General features: G+C 43.8%; 1 protein-coding gene across 2 annotated transcripts in view; it reads right to left on the reverse strand.

The window, feature by feature from the left end:
- The window catches only part of SPSB4 (splA/ryanodine receptor domain and SOCS box containing 4), a 77,569-nt gene extending 76,110 nt beyond the window's left edge, over positions 1-1,459 (reverse strand). The window contains exon 1 of one of the 2 annotated variants that reach the window (XM_077183841.1): positions 1,349-1,459. The gene's annotated coding sequence lies outside the window, so the exon portion shown is untranslated. Of the gene's footprint in view, positions 1-659; positions 1,246-1,348 lie in introns of those variants that run through there. The other variant, XM_054639065.2, reaches the window with a different exon arrangement.
- Positions 1,460-17,714: the final 16,255 nt, after the last annotated feature.

The raw sequence follows: 17,714 nt of genomic DNA on the forward strand, positions 1-17,714 counted from the left end.
ATCAACGCCGGAGCCCCTCCAGGAAGGAATGGGGCGGCGGGGGCAGCGCTCAGCTGCTCTGCCCTTGGTGCCTGGGCAGGAACAGCTTCCCAGCAGCGACAGCAAAGCCACGGCCGGGCTCCGAGCGCTTACAGCAACGCGAGGGCAAATTCAGTCAATACCTTTCTTTGTTGAAACTCAAGTCTCGCATACAAATTCAGACGAAGGTTCAGCTTCCCTCATATTCTTACGGAGAACACAGTTTAATATTTCAGATTCATCTAAACACCTGAACCGAGGTCTGGTTTTTACTGCCCGAAAAGCACCAAGTAACCACTGTAAAACATTAGCTTATAGCAATCGTGAGGCAAAAGGGTTTGCGTCCGGCAGCGCAAAGTCAGATACAGACAGTTTATGAGAAAACGTAGATCTCTAGATCTCTCATCCAACATCTAGAAATAATTTTCTTACGTAGCTCAAGAAACTAATTTATATTGTAAGCCACTTCATTATAAAGCGGAAAACGGTTCTCAAGTGTATTTCTTCACACACCACTTGAAACCCAGCACTACTAAAAAACAAACAAACAAGAACTCCCCCCTCACAAACGCGTCTTCACATACTGTGCAAAAAACCACCGAATTCCCACGAACTGAGGGCTTCGCCCATCGCAAACTTACCATAAACCCCTCGCACGGCACCGCCACCGATCCGCTATGCCGGCAGAGAGCAGATACCGGGGACGAGAGGCGAAGCACAAGTAAACAAACTCGGGAGCCGCCGTGGCCGACTCGCCGCGCTCGGAGCCCGTGCCCCCCGCCCGGAGCGCGCCCGCCCAGCAGAGGCTGCTCCCGCCGCCTGCGGCTGCCCGGGGAGGCCACAGGAGCCGGGGGGAGCCGCGGCTCGGAGCGAGGCGGGCGCCGCGCCCGGGGGCCCGCGGGCGGCTGCGGGGCTCGGGGCGGCCGGGCCGCCCGGGAGCCCTGCCCGGGGGCGGCGGCCTGCGGCGGCTACCGGGCTTTGTGCGCGCTGCCTCCCCCTGCGCCGCCCGCCGCCGCCTCATGCGAGAGCCGGCACAGCTGGGGAGCGCCGTGCCCCCTCGCGAAAGCCGATCCCGCTGATCTCATCACCGCTGGTTACTAATCCAATGACCGCGGAATTAACAGCAGATGGCAACGCCCCTTCCCCCCGGCCCGGCCCGGCCCCCGCGGACGCGGCGCGGCTCCGGCACCCGCAGAGCGCGGCCGGAACGCCTCGGGCCGGCCCGGCAGCCCCCGCCGCTCACGCGTCAAAGTCGCCCTCGGGCACCAGGAAACTTTCTCAGCACCGCGTCTGGCCGCCGCCCTACGGGCCACAGCGAGCGGCTTCGCACCTCCGGCAAGGCGCAGCAGCATCTTCCGGCGTGCGCTTCCAAGGGGAAGCAACAGGGAGGCGCCCGAAGTCCGGCTAGCGAGTCCCTGCGGGCGGCCCGTGGTGTGCGGGGCACAGCCGAGCCGCGGCCGGGCGGGGATCCGTGCCGCGCATCGGGCGCCGCCGCCGTGAAAACTCAGCACACGCGTCCTTGGGTCTGGCGGCAGGAGAGGGGAGGTTTGCATTGTGCGGGCTCTGTGAGCCAGATGCACGCGGGTGAAACTCTAATTATACTTTTGGCTGCCAAAACCAACCTCACACTCTTAGGTGAGCTTCACGTCTTCGAGAAGGCTACAGGCAAGGCAAGTCCTGTCAAACCAGTGCAAGTTACAAAACAGTCATAAGGCAAGTGCTTCAGTCACTACTCGTTAATATCAGTAAATAACAACCTGAAAAGCTGTGGTTTCTAACCCTAATAAGCTCGGTCTAAATCACCCTCCCTCCCCTCTGCCCCCAACATAGGTTGACACACATGTGTTCTCTCATGTATGCAGTACTTGGGTCCACACTCAAGAAGTGTTACAAGCTGCTTCTGCTCAAGCTGTGCAGTTCTCACCCCTAAAATAGATTATCTTCTCTTAGAGACCTTAGACCGGAACGGTGACATAAAATAACTGTCTCTTCTAGGACAAGAAACTAAAAATTGAGAAAGGTGAGGAAAGCCTTACTGATTAGTAAGTATTTTTCCTCAAATTCTGCTGTTCTACCTACACTCTACTTCTGGCAATGGAGAGGGCAGAATTTTTCCCCCCTCCACTTTCATGCTGATACTTATTTCTATAGTATTTTTATTTCTTTTACTAAAATGTTCAGACAGGCTTTTAGGAAAAAACTGAGCCAGACAAGAGAAATATCCATGCTCAGACCATAAAAAAAATTGAAAGGAAATTCTGCAAATTCTTTGAGAGTCTTCAGTCAATAAATCCTCCATATGAGCTGCTGTAAAACTGGCTGTGTTTCACACATGCCATGTGGGCAGAAAAAGTGTCAGACAATGGCAGCACCCCTTCTGTGGGGACCTAGAGGTGTCTCCAGGGGTCAGACACTCCTGAACCCAAATGAAATCTTTTAAAGAGTATTAAAGTCCAGTTTCTCTCCAGACCCTGCACACTGACCCATCCCCACAGCCTTTGGGATGTACAGTAAATAAAAAGCACAGGATGAATAGGAGTTTTCTATCTGCTCCACAGTTCTTTATGCCTAGGAAAGGCTTTGTGCCACTTCCCATTCCCTCAGGCAGTCTTTGTCTGGTTTATATATACATACACGGACATGAGTAGTCCTCTGTGCTCTTAGCAGCAGACAAGTTAGTGAATGTAAATCCTTCTCTTGGATGTGACCACCAGCTAATGTCTGTTCTGTGGCACTCAGTGGGAAGAGGAGCCCTGGAATGAGCCGTGTCTGAACAGTCAGTGGGGCAAGTCTGTGCCTTGGAGGATGTTTTGCTTTCCTCAGTTTTTAACAGCCTTATTTCTCTTACACCCTTTCCCAAAACAGCAGTGTCTCCTCACACTTCTTTTGGCAGCCAGCAGTGTGTTTCCCAGTGTAAGATGGGATGTGGTCCTTTGTGCCTGTGCCAAGCTTGATGCAAAAAGCGAACTTGGAAAGACTTTCTACATGGTTTGTAATACTAATTCTACAAAAGGAGATTAAAGAAATCACATTAGAAGTTAAGCTTTGTATCTTTTCAGGCAGCTTTAGACACATAGGTCTGAAAAGTGCACAATGCAGAGATCAATCAGGCAGCACAGAGTTTTGGGAACACGCTTCATGTGCAAATGTGAAAACACTTGAGGGTGTAGAAAGTGTCATTTTGATTAATGAGGGCTACAACATGCTATTTGTAGATAGATGAGAATGTAAAAGAATAGGAAACAATCACCTGTTAAAATATTAACTGTGATTTTAAAACACACTTGAGCATGGTACAGATACAGCCCATTCTTTTGAGCTGATCCTGCAAAATACCTGGGGAGAGGAGGAAGAGGCACATGTTTGTGTAACACTACAAACCTTTCAAGATAAACTCTGTGACACAAAGTCAACAAAATGAACCATTTGGTACAGTTCCTGGAGCTGTGCATCACAAAGGGCAGAGCACAGGCTGTGTCATAAGCACTGTGCATTGCTCACATTCCCCAAAGTCTTCCAGTACTTTGAAATTACCTCACAAAATAAAAATCACAGTCAGAAAGGAAATCTTGAGAATAACACACTTGATGCTTGACTGAGAAACACCATGGTTAGGTAATGAGGGCCAGGTGAGAAATCTTCTGCCTCTCCAGTCACTTGGAATTCATGGGCAGAGAGTTGAGAATAAAAATTGTTCACTGTTACCCATGAAACAGTAAGTGCAGTTAAGAAAAAGTGAGGAAAAAGAAAGTTGATTTAGATCAAGAAGATGGTAATTGCTTTCTGCTTGTGTCTCACGTGAGACTCATCATTTGAAGTTGCATCTTGTCATCTGATGGCAAACAGGCCAAAAAAATATAACTGCCCAAATTTGTTCTTCCCCTACACACTCACCTTCAAGGTAAGTTCCACATTATTGCATGGTGAACCTTCCTACACCCTCAACTCCACTCAGAAGCAATTAGGAAACATTTCCTACACACACTCACAAAAGTACTGAGTCCTGATCGTGTGATCCATCTAAATAACTCATCAGATCACTGATATTTGACCCACCTGGTTTTTGGGCACTCCTATACTTGGGGTGGCTACATCTGCTCTGGTTTGTAGCAGCAGGCTGAGCTGCTCTGCTGACATTCCAGGCTGCCCTGCAGCTGCCCAGCTTTGCAGACAGAGCTGTGTCCCAGCACAGGCAGGAGGAACTTGGAACAAAAGGCCATTTAGGCACTGCTATATCTTGTGTATTTACATCCCTGGGATTCTTCCTCCTTCCAGACTGGAGTTTTGGGTGAGCTCCAGATAAAGGTAGAGGGGAGAATTGAGTGAGGCCACAGAGAAAAGGTTATAAGCTGATGGACAGTGTGGACAAAGCCCACCTAGAAATCCCTAAGACAAAACAAATACACATCTGAGATTTATGGAACTGTGTTTTGCACCATAATTTCTATTTATGGAGCTTAAGTAATGCATGTTATTTCTAACAGCCCTCTTAAGTACAGCAATACTACAGTCATCATTCCTACAGAGGAGCCAAAGTTGAAAGTTTTTATGAAAATCTGTATTTCCATGCATTTTAGATATCCACATGTGAAGATGTGACCTTAACTCTAAGTCTAAAGTCCACAGAATTCCCACACAAGATGTTTAAACTTTAAGTGTTCCAGTCCTATAGCTCTGCTCCATGAGCACTGGACATTTGTATGAAATTACCCGGAGAGGCACAGCAGCCTCTGCCTTGCTCCAGCCATTCAAAACACTGTCTGGACAGAGCTCCTCTACCTGGGTGTTTCCATTCTGACCTGGCCGTATCCTGGTAGCCATGAAATCAGATTTACCACTGCTCCTTGGAGCCTAGCAAAACCATTACCCAAGAAGTCAGGATACTGCATCTCTTAATGAACTGACAAATTGCTGCTGGAACTGAGATCTGCTTCCCTAGGCCATTGGGCCGAAGTTAGAATTTACCTTCTTGGAGTTCATCCCCCTACAAGCAAAGACAAAACCCCACAGAGATTAGGAAATCAGCACTTGCCTCAATGTTTCCTTAGTTCAAAGATTCTTAAGTGAGCATAAAGATCCTGCACACCACATTAGACAAATAAGGATGGCATTCAGAAATACTTAACAATTCAAAAGTAGAGTATTTTAAAATGTCAGAAGTCCATCTATTCAAAAGCAGAGCTACCTGCACTCTCAGATGTGTTTCCAAAGCTCACTATGTACTTCATGTCCATGTAACACAGTGAAATCCCTTTCCCAAACACATCAGATAAAGGGGGAAAAATAATCAAACTATAAGTACACAATACTCCCAGGTAAGAAGAAAGCAGCTCAACTTCCCCTTCATTTTCCTGGTGTGTTATCTCCATCAGAGCTCATGGTCTCAAGGACTATCTGAAGGAGCTGCTTTTCTATGGAGCTGGTATTCAATTTTTTCTCTCAGGCAAAATTTCATTGGACAAAGACAGCCATAAGTTTTCACCAACACAGAAACAGGAGAGTACAAGCTTTTTAGGGAAGGGTTTTCCCTTAAACACTCCCTGGCCTGGGCCAGCAGTAAACAGGGTAGGGACATCTCAGAGGCTGCAACAGAGTCAGCTGATAAACAATGGAAATCATTATTACAGTACTGAAAACAATCCAAAACTCATTCTACTTACTTATTTTGGGTTCTGCAAAACCTAAGGAGCAAATTCCAGTGGTTAAATTCAAACACAGAAACCTCTGTCTGAGAATGGTCTCTGAAGTGGCAGTTCCTGTTTGGGAAGCCCAGAGAGCCTGTGCCTCCTGCTGGCTCCTCCAGCTGGCTGCTGCAGTCCAGGTCACACAGGCATTTGCTTAAAACTTGCTTTGAGACTACATCAGACCCTTTAAGTCATTACAGTGCCACAAAGCCCATCAGAACCTGGCTGGTGCCTAATTGACATCCCAAGCTCTGTGGTCTCTGCTTTGAACTTCAATCATAACTGTAATCATATCTTGCACTAGCTTTAATTTCACATGGTATTACTACATCACACTGCCTTCATTGCATTGCAGGAATGACATGGAACTGTAGGAATGTGGATATCAAGAGAAAAATGAAACACAGATTTTTCAGTTAGAAGAGATGGATACAGAGTCTGGGACAGTGGCTGACACAACACCATCTAAACCCAGGGCAGTATAAAAGATGCTGGCACTGGACAAAATGTGGTTGTTTTGCTAAAGGACAGGACAGTGACACTGACAAGTTTGGGGTGCAAGTGGGTCCTCATTAGCTCACTTAAGTCTCTTTGGTGCATCAATAGCATCTCCCCTTGGTTTAGATTAAATCATGACTGATCCAACCTCTCTGGCTGCATTTGGTCCCTGTGCATTCATTCTGCTGTTACCTCAGCTACACACACGAAGGAAACTCAGATGTTATTGATACTTTTGATAGTATTGGTTCTTGTCCATTGAGCCAGGGAGAGAATAGGGCTTTATGGCCTCCCACAGGAAAGTTTTGACTCTCTAGTTAGCAAGAAGTGGCTGCAATGGTCTTTCTCTCCTTTTTTCTTTTACTGTGAATACAACATCCCAAAATAATTAGTTGTGGAAAGCCACAAGGTGCATACTTTGGATCACAGGCAATTTGGGTGAGCAGAATCACAGCATATTAACTGCTCTTCCAAATCCTGTCATAAGCTCATGTGGGTAGGTCTGTCACCCAGATTTCTCCACAATATATTTCTGGAAATGTAAATAATAGTAATGTATTTCTCACACATAGTGCCCAGAAATTTTTTAACTGAAACAGACTGCTTTTGTTTCAAAACTGCTTTCCTAAACTGCTTAGTGAGAAATTAGTGTTCCAACTGCTTAGTGTTGAAATCCATGAGATTTCAACATATAACTATCAGACAAATGAAGAGGGAGGTCAAAAAAATGATCCTTTTTTTCAAGTTTATCCTGCATTCTTCCTTGCTTCTGGAAGGAAAATTCTGCATTTTCCAAAATTTATGGAAGCTGTATCAAAGATGGATTTATTAAAATCCTTCATATAAAAATACACTATTGCTGTTACTCAGCACATTCCAAACAATCACCTTTGATTTAGATGGTTTTTTAAATATACTTGTATATATAATATTCTAGAGCCATTAGTACACCTAAGTCTTTTACTAGTCTATAATCTTACTTGCATGTTAAAAAGTCTGGTGATAATTACTACTTCTAAAAAGATTAAAAATCTCTGTTTAGATATTAGAAAAACATGTCCTAGCAACATGCCTTGGAGAGCTAAAAAAATTTACATTAACACATTTTTTCATCCCATTAAAAACCAACCAAACAAAAAGCCCCAAACCAAGCATAAAACCGTACAGCTTTATTTTCCAACCCTGGAATACTTACTCAAAGTTAACACTTAAGCCTGACTAATATCAGTGTGGACTCTTTTTTTTGCTCAGAATGACTACCAACATCTGAAACAACTGTCAGGATGTGTCACATTTTTCTGTTCCCTTATTTGAAGGGCAGAAGAGAGCCTCAAAAGTTTTCAGTTTTTGCCACTGAAAATTTCTGGGAATACTCTAGCAACCGTAAAGTCTTCTCAAAAGCATTTTGTTTCAGTAAAATTAAACTGCTAAGCATTCCAGGTATCAAATATGGCCCATGTGAATTCAGAACATAGGAAAAAAGGCTGTTTTAGTTTCTTAGCTGCAATAATCTAGAAAACAGGATATAAGAGACACTCCACTAATTTTATGATATTTTCTGGGGTTTAATCTTCAATTTCTGCAGTGCTTGTTTCCTCAGCAAACCCAATATGGAGCTTTAATTTATTCAGCTTCCCTCCCTCCCCAGTTTGAGATTTACAGTGATACATATCTTCAGCAATTTTCCCCAGGAGATCTTGTTTCTTCAACTTGAAGGCATCCAATTCACCTCAGAAGCAAAGTCAGTACTGTTTATTATCCATTAGACAATTAGAATATGATTCTCCTGCTACAGGCAGTGTCTGCAGGCAACCATCTGGGGTCTGAACACACAAAAGGCTGTTGGGAAGGGTGCACACACAAAAGCACCGTGGGGACAGGGAAGTGTGTGCCTCACAAAGGCCCCTGTTTGTCTCTGGGTTAGTGAGGGGGGTTTTGAGGGTGCCATAAGCAGCCCATCCGAGCACTGGGAGGCACCCTCAGATGGCAGACGTGAGCCCAGCAAGGACAGATGGTGAACAAAGGTGAAAAGCACAGAATGCACAAGGGCCAGGAGAGCACTTCCACTGCTCCCTTCGAAGTTGCTACAGTTCCTGGGACACCCTGGGCTGTGAAGGGAAAAGTGTGGCCCTGCAGGGCAGCAACCCACTGTTAATATTGTCTCTGAAGTATTGCCAGCCCTACCTGGGAGGATGCACAAGGCTTTTGAGAGAGGTACCACCTCTGTGAATGAAAACAACATGGGCTGCAGCCAGATCCTGCTCTGGCTTATTGTTTGTCAGGGGAGACAGTTCACTGGCTGACTTCTGCAACAGAAACTCAGGGTCTGAGCAGACCAAGGAAACAATTGTCTCATTTGACACACTCAGCCATAATTCACTTATCTTCTAATCTCTTATGATTGATTTAAAAATAGGATTCATAAAGTAACAAGCTGCCCTCCAATAGAACTTTTTCTTATGGTGGTTTATGTGCAGTTTACACAGTGTCAGATACACTCTGGCATACATCCTGCTGCTAAATAAACTCTGAAAGAGCAAGAGTTCTAGCCCACCTTGTGCTTTTCTAAAAACTAAAAAAAAAAAAAAAAAAAAAAAAAGATAAAATGTTTTGCATCTTATTTAAACAGCAAGGATATAGTGACTCAACAGGCAATAAAGCCCAAATATTTAAATAAAGAGCAGGAACGTCAGCAGGAAAACAAAAAAATCAAAGAGATCATAACTCAATACAAGAAAGCATATCAGTCTTCTGATCAGGTACAATCCTTGCCAAATTCATAAAATACTTAAACTACTGCAGTTGCTGCTGTTGAGGAGAAAAAAGTCCTTCCTTTTTCCATTTTTAATATTTTCTCTCTTTCTCTCCTGAAAAATATAATTAACTTAATTTGCATATTCAGGTACACAAAACAACCTCCTAATTTAAAAAAAAATAACTGTGGTCTGTCTTTTTTCCTTTTCTGAGAGAGACAGAGGAATATTTAAAAGCCTTGAAAGACTTTTCTTGTTTTGTGAAACATTGCCCAGGCATGGACATGTTCAGCATCTTTGGAAAGGTTGTCAGTTGTTCACTTTAGACTCTGAAAATTGATCCATGAACAAATAGTGGCTCTTTGTGGATTAGCCCATCTGCCTGCCAGCTGGGGGAAAAGGTGGTATTGTAGTAACAGCTGCTCCCACAAGTTGTGCTGGTTTTGGCTGGGATAGAGTTAATTTTCCTCAGAGCAGCAGTTTGGATTTGTGCTGGGAGCAGTGTAGAGAATGCAGGGGTGTTTTTGTTACTGCTGAGCAGTGACTGCACAGGCAGGGCTCTCCTGCTGCTCATCCCAGCAGTGAGTGGGGTGGGCGTGCAGAAGGACTGGGGGCAGACACAGCAGGGACAGCTGATCCCAGGAAAGCTGGGGGAGGAGGGAAGGGGGAACATTGCCAGTGATGGTGGGGGTGTCCCAGGTCACTCTGACACTGCTGGAGCCCTGCTGCCCGGGCATGGCTGAGCACTGCACCCAGGGGAAGGGATGAATGCATTCCTTGTTCTGCTTTGCTTTACCTGTTGAACAGTCTTGAGCTCAGCTCATTTTGTGCCTTTTACTCTTCCCATTGTCTCCCTCCATCTGACAAGGGAGTGAGTGAGGGGCTATGTGGGACTCCAGCCACCAGTACAGCAGGACATGGAAGAACAAGGATGAGGAACACATGGAGGAGAGCTTTTATCCAGAAAGCATGTGAATTTTGAATGATTTCAAGATGAGCCAATTTAGAAATGTGCCACTACCATATCAGCACAGAGAAAACACAATGCAACTTTAACATAGTCCTGTTTGATTTCTTTTTTTAATTTGTTTAGAGAAAGAATATAAAAAAACTATTCAGGACTAATATAGAGTCCCCTCTGATATTTGCAATTTTGGTGTAAAGGCCCCTAAACCTTGAAACTCAGGATTTGTTTCATATTTCTATCACAGCAGAGCTCCAACCCTCAAAAAATGAAAATGACGTATGTGTGCAGCTGGAGATATCTTTGTTTTTTCACCTTTGGAGTTATACATTGTCATCAATCAAATGGTCCTGCTCATATCGATGTAGCTGAGTCAGGCAGAATTTCCACTGTAACAACCTGGTTTTCTTAGAAGTTAATGCTACTGTATATTTTGTCTCTAAGTTAGCCTGCTTTTCAAATTTTAGCCTGCATTTAGCTTGAGACAAACTCCATGCTACAAACACCATCCTACAAGCCAGTTAACAGCTTGCGTTTGCTTGAATTCACTGGGAGAAAAGAACATTTAATAGAAACTGTGGACAGCAGGACTGGAAAAATTAAGATTTTTCTGTGCTGAAAGTTTAAGAAGGACTTCATTAACTCTTAATTTTTTTCCTTCATCCAGTTACTTGGACCAATACATGGCCTGCAACACAGCATTCCTACCTACAAGTAATTCACTTGTAATTAATTTCTTCCTAGATGCCATGATCCAAAGATTTTAACAGGAGAAGAGCCTTTTGGGAAGGAGTGCTGCCACATACCTCACTTAGTGACACCAGGAAGCGCAGTCAGTACATGAAACAGAATGTGCCAAGAGCTCCTTTCATTTGAAAGACTGACTGGTTTGTATCTAAATTAATAATTGCATGGTACTATGGCTCTCCTTATGCTGAACTCCAAGTACTTCAACTGTTTTCACTTAGAAAAACAAGTTTTCTCTTTCTTTTAATCAGACTTACCAGAAAACATCTTTAAGGGAAACAAAGTCATTTTTTAGCTCTAATAATGAACTACATTCTCAGGGTGTGCTCCAAAATAGGTTATAAAATGTCTTATGGATTCTGTATACATGGTATGTAATGGAACATTTAATGTCTGCAGCTGCAGATTGTTCTGTCCAGAAAAATATATTAGAACAGTAAATTCTTCCCAGTTCTGTCATATGGCAGAAGAGCCATTTGACAAGAAAGAAAGAGGACCTGTAACAGTAATCTTGTGTTGTTCAGTGCCCAAGTTGAGTTCAACTGGTAAATACACCATGTTCCAGCAGTTAAATGTGCCTGTAGTGCCAGAACAATAAACCCCATCTTGTGTACATGCAAAATACTAAACCTCATCTTCCAAAAAGGCAAATCTACTCACTCTGCAAGGTCTTTGGGGAAAACTGATACTACTTACAGGCTCCCTTTCTGTTTTTATAAGCCTACAAAGTACCATTTAAAAAACCTCTCAGTACCAATAATGCTAATACACTCCCAAAATTCGTTTGCTGAGTTTTTAATCCAAGCAGAGCAGGATACAGTTCAGTGCCACAGAGGATGCTGACTTGGGTGGTTCTGCCCTGTCCTGCCATCATCTGAGATACCCTCAGTCATGGCTTAACCCTTGCCAGCAACTCAGCCCCACACAGCCCCTTGCTCACTGCTCCCCTCAGATGGGGGAGAGAATTGGAAGAGTAGAACTGAATTTGTGGTGTGAGGTAAAGAGTTTAAAAGGTAAAGCAAAGCAGAACAAGGAATTCATTCATCACTCCCATAGGCAGGCAGGTGCTCAGCCACCCTGAGGACAGCAGGGCTCCATCATGCGTGACAGTCACTTGGGAAGGCAAACGCCTTCCCTCCAAAAGTTCCCCCTTCCTTCTTCTTGCCCCAGCTTCACATGCTGAGCATGATGACACAGGAATTCCCTGGGGTCAGCTGGGGTTGCTGTCCTGGCTGTGTCTCCTCCCAATCCTTGTGCACTCCCAAGTCTCCTCACTGGTGGTGTGAGAAGCAGAAAGGGCCTCGATGTTGTGCAGGGAACAGAATTAACTTTATCCCAGCCCAAACCAGCAGCTCCTCTCAGCCAGCAAGGCCATGCTCATCTCTTACATTGGCTGCCCACCACCAGCAAAACACAAGCCACACATATACAAATACAGACATACATATCAATGATGATACTTAAAAAAAAAAAAAATATATATATATATATATATATACATGTATGTATGTATATACATATACAAACTGGGCTTTCTTGAGTTAAAACAAGTTTCCATGACATTTTTGTCAGAAAGACATTTTCTTACCCCTTCTAAACACTCACTTGCCTTCCCCACCAACCAAAGCTGCAGTCTATTTCAGGTGTACCAAAAAGGGAGGACTTTTGATGAGAAAAGACATGAGACCTAAAATGTTAAGTTTAAACACATATGGAGAAACTATCCTCTTTGCTCAGAAAAAGGGAAAAAAATAGATTGTCATCTTGTCACCTCTCCTTGTTTTCACACAGTAGACAGAACAGCATCAGCACAAATCCAGTCAAAATGATATATTTCATGTATTACTGGAGACCATGTGGTCAACTGCTTTTACCACAGATTTTTCACACAAAGAAGCCTTAAAGGCAACTATTTCAATCATGGGTTAGGAAACCAAAGGTTTCACATTAAACCCTGGAAGGAGGCTCAAGTTATTTCCGCCCCCCCCCTTCCCCCCGCCATATCCTGCAGCAATCAGTCCAATCCCAAAACATGTGATAAGAGAATTTCTGTTACTTCTAAATTTCAGAGTTCTACTACATGGGTACTTTAAACAAAACCAGTGTTTGTTTCAGTATGACTTGAAACAATCACATTCACAGCAGAGCTCTGGGCAGCAGAGGCAGTTTGAGGAACTGTCTGAGCAGCACCTCCTCGCTGGTTTTGGCAGGGGCTGCCCATGAGGTCCCAGGGGCAGGCAGGTGCCTCCAGCAGGAGCCTGCACAATCACACTGGGAGTGAAGCAGGGAGGAAAACCAGCCCTGCCACCCCCTACAAGGACCTGGCTGCGTGCTGGGCACTCAAGAGAGCCCCTGAGGCAGCTCAGAGGAGCACGAAATTGCATTCTGCACCACCTACTCTGAGCTGGATGGAGAATGATGCTCCAGGGATACCCTTTCCCCAGCTCTGCAGGAAGAGAGCAAAGCAAAGCTTGAGTCTCAGGAGGTGATGGCTGAGGGTGTGGGGGGAGATTTTGCTGTTGCCTGTTAGTTTTAGGACTTGAGCATTCCCTGTTAAACCTGATACAATGGAGTAGGGGGGAGTGGTCAATCCTTCCCTCCAGAAATCATTTGGGAGCACAGGCCTCTCTTCCCCAAAATGTGTTAGCATGGGATGCTGAGGTGAACCACAGCCGTGGAGTGTGAGTCATCCCTGGGGCATCATTCCCAGGAATCTCTGCCAGTGGAGCAGGGAGGAGGACAGGCTGCTCAGGAGGCTCTGTAATTGCACACTCACTGAATTGTAACCCAGCAGCTCTATCATTAAACTAATAATGTTACTGCCATGCAGAGAGCTCAAGTCAGAGATGGAGTTAAATTGTACGTTGTCAAAATGTTGGCAAATAAATGAAATCTAGCTCAAATGAAACTTCCCTTAATCACACCACAACATTACCACATGCTTAATTAGAGGCTTTTTAATTAAAAGAAAGTTATTTAATGGACAAGATAGTAGGCTTTCAGAAGTTATAAATATGCAGCAAGTTATTTATTATATAGCTGATCTTCCATCCATATAAATTGCTGATGCAGTTGCCACACACTTCAAAAGGCTTTTAACTCAAGTTCTTTAGATCAACACAAAGAACTTAATAAAATTGTAAAGGATCTTGTCAAGGTTAAGTTTTGAAAAATAAAAATTAATTCCCCCCTACAGGACACAGATACAGATTTTTTTTTTTTAAATACATCACTCTGTCAAAAATGTTTTCGAAATCTAAGAGATGAAAGGAGGATGCTACAGAAAACCCAAAACCAACAAAGAGCACGTTCAGTAAAGAGGCACCCAAAGCACATCTATTTAAATAGAATGCTGTGAGCTGAGTGCATTGTCCACTGGGAGCCTCTGCGTCACAAACTCCCGAGGCAGTGACTCAGCCTGCCCAGGAGTGTGTGCCTGCCTTGGGGGCTGGCAGGGGGCACGGCATTCTCTTTGCTTTTGGCCTTGAAGGAGCAGGTGTTTGTTTTATTATTTAAATAATTGCTTGTTTGCCATTGAAACCTTGCTTTTGAGACATGGCTCCCTGTGAATGTGTTTCTCTCTCTGGGCTTCGAGATAGTTACACTTGACTTTGAATAAGGAACTCTTGAGAACATTCTCAGGGTTTTTTTTCCCTGATAAGGTGGATCCAGCTAATTGAAGAAATTTAATACAGTTCAATCAACATCTCAAAATGCTAATTCAACTGCATATATTTACAGATTTTCACTACAGAAAAAGTATTTTCACTAAGCAAAAAAAAGTGTTCATAATTCTCCTCAAAACAAAACAACAACCAACAAACAAAACCCCAAAGTTACACCCTTTTCCAGGTAAGGAAAAGCCCAATAAAATCTACACTTTTACCAACAAAAATGACAGAAAAAATTTTTGACCCCTTAGTAAAAGATAATCTCTTTATGATATTTCTAAAATGAAGATGCTAAACATATCTGTGAAAATTAAATAAATTCAAGATCTAATTTAATTATGTAACAGTGAAACCATGATGCAAGTAGCATAAAACACTGATGGGAAAAAATTTAAAATATTAAGTGCAGAGCCCTTTATAACCAATTTGACCCATAAGACGTTTAAAAGTAGCAAAAAAAATATATACATAACAATATCTCAGCATAACAATTTGTTAGGGGTTAGGTTTCTTTCCTTTTGTTCCTTTTTACTTACAGATTTTTTTTTTACCCATAAGTTGCTAAGAAATACTAATGACTGAGTATTTAGGAAAAACAAAAGAAGTGGCCAGGCTCAGGGGAGGAGGGCATTTGTTTGCACTTCTCTTATCTGGGAGTTTCTCTGAGAGACCATGAGAATTTGGCATGTGAAGGATGGGGCTGGGGCAGCTGCTGGCTCTGGCTCACTCTTACACACTGCTCCCACCAGAGCTGCTGCTTCTGCCATGGGGTGACAGAGCCGCTTCTTGTCCGTGTGTGAGAGCAGCCACAGAGCTGGGACCTCGTTACCAGCCACCTCACAACCAAGGGCACCTGTCCCCCCTGTTCGGGTGTGGGGCCCTGCGCTCTCCCCGCCCCGCTGGGAGCGGCCATGGCACCCGCTGCCCGCCGGGAGCCAGCAGCGCCCCTGCCGGCCGTGCCCGGAACTGCACCCAAGGGGAAGAGGCCGGGACGGGGTCTCCGGTCCTGGTCGGTGCCAGCGCCAGAGCTGCTGGTGTTTGTTTGCTTTATTGTACATACCAGTAAAGAACTGTTATTCCTATCCTCATATCTTTGCCTGAGAGCCCCCTAATTTCAAAATTATAATAATTCAGATGGTGGGGATTTACATTTTCCATTCCAAGGGAGGCTCCTGCCCTCCTTAGCAGACATCTGTCTTTCAAACCCAAGACACCGTGGTAAGGCACCAACTACCATTTCGCAAAATGCAGGCTTTTGAAAATTATGTTATGTAGGAAAATAGCTTGATTGATAACAATAATTCATGCTGTTGACAACAGACCTTGTAAAGGGAAGTGCTGTCGCATTGGAAATATGGAAACTAAAAACAAAAATAACCCTCAATATTTGGTACAGCTATCTGAAGGCATCTACAATTCAAATGTATTTTTAGGGCCTCTTAAGCCATTTCTAATTAAATGGTGGACTTATAAAATTGAGTAGAACTGCACATAGCTCCAGTTAGTACCATCTTGCCATATAGCTCAGGAAAGATGCTTGCAAAAACCAAGCTGATATGGAAATCTATTGTTGCTCATTTCTATTATCAATCACTTAATTTATTATTGCTCATACCTATTATTGTTCATTTCATTTATTATTGTTCATAATTTCATATTATTGTTTCATTTCAGAGCACAGGAATTAATGTCTGCTAATTTCATTAGCAGTCAGCTCTAAAACAATGACAGCATTAACTAATCTTCAAGACAATGTACCAAGGTCTTAATTAACGTCAAGCGCTGGAGGAACTGCGGTGGGCAAACCCTGAGGAGCAGCACAAAGGCTGGTGCAGCTCAGCTCTCCTGTCCCCTGTCCTGTGACACCCCCACAGGGTCACTGAGCCAGGAGACAGGGGCACAAACTTGCAGAAAGCCCAAGGAACACATGCAGCCTCCTATTCCACAATCTGTGAATCCAAGGAAAAGGAATTGAGCTATGGCTGTTTCTCCTCCATGCTTTTAAGGACAACCTCCTCCTTAAGGACAAGTTCCAAGGGCAACAGACAACAAAGACATTTCCAGAAGTGTGTTCTCATTACTGCTGTGCTTCAAGCAAGCCAGGAAAGTCGCTGCTGACCTTGAGCCAACAGGGAGGGGAAAGTCTTGTAAGGGAAAAATATTCCTTAGCAAAACAACCTGGAGGAAGCTCTCCCTGTTTCCTTTGCAGTCTGTCCCGCCAGGGCTCTTTTGCAAAAGTAAAGTTCTCTCTAAATAAAAAAATCATCCTAAAATTGGTTAAATGCACAATTATGTTCTTTCTAGAAAAAAGTAATTCTCAATGTATGAGTTAACTACAATTCTCTAAGCAATTCACCATGTAGGTTTTCTTAGAGCAGAACAAAAAGTATCAATTTAGTGAAATGAATCAGTGTTCTAGTGAACCTACTCTGAAGGAGATTGGTTTTAGTAAAATTGAGGGAAAACCTTCTTGGATTAGGTTCTATTATTTTAAGCTTTATTTCTTATTTTTAGAAAGTTATATTTACACGCATTGTCATGCATCTATCGCAGAACCGTATATTTAGATTAAATATGCTGCTGATACCTTACTAAAGCTATCCCAATGAAATTTTCATGTTCTGGTAAAAGTTTACAAAACTACTATGAACTGTCAGGGCAGGTGTTTTTTAAAGCATTTCCTTAATTACACCTGTTTTGTAAGTAGACTTACTCTGAAATTAGTGGCAGATTGGCTATGTGTCTGAAGAACATTTGTTTGCACAAAATTTACTCTTTGAACACAACAGAAGGAAAATTCTACTATGTAGAAAACAGTAGTCAATCACAACTCACTACACATGGAGACACCGATGCTCACTGAATAGACAAAATGTACATTAAAGCTCATCATGGAGATTAAAATCTTGCCTGGAGCAGGCTTTCCACATCAACAGGTTCTCAGATTGCTGTGATTCAGAGGCATTACCAGGTATGTTTATAAAATGAGGTCATCAAAAGCCATGGAAGGCTGCCCAAGCCTGGCTGCAGAGGTGTGGCTGAGAGCCCAGAGCCCACAAGGTCTGGGTGTCCAAAGCCAGGACAGCCAGAGCTTCTGTCCTTTCCCTGGGCACTCACCCTGGGAGGGCAGCACCGGGGTGTCCCTAAGGATCTGGGCATGCTCATCTAGAGATCAATTAGCCATGAGACAATTATTGTTACCTCGTTAATCACCTGCTGGGGGTACCTGTGTGTGACTTTTAGCTCTATGGGAATCCTGAGCCTCATGTGAGAGGGTAAAAGTAGAAGCACTGTTCAACAGCATGAATACACTGATTTCACCCTCAACCTGGGGAGCAGTCATTTCCCCACATAAACCAGAAAACAGCCATATATGCAC

The sequence above is a fragment of the Agelaius phoeniceus genome, chromosome 10, assembly GCF_051311805.1.
Source record: "Agelaius phoeniceus isolate bAgePho1 chromosome 10, bAgePho1.hap1, whole genome shotgun sequence".
NCBI classification, from domain to species: Eukaryota; Metazoa; Chordata; class Aves; order Passeriformes; family Icteridae; genus Agelaius; species Agelaius phoeniceus.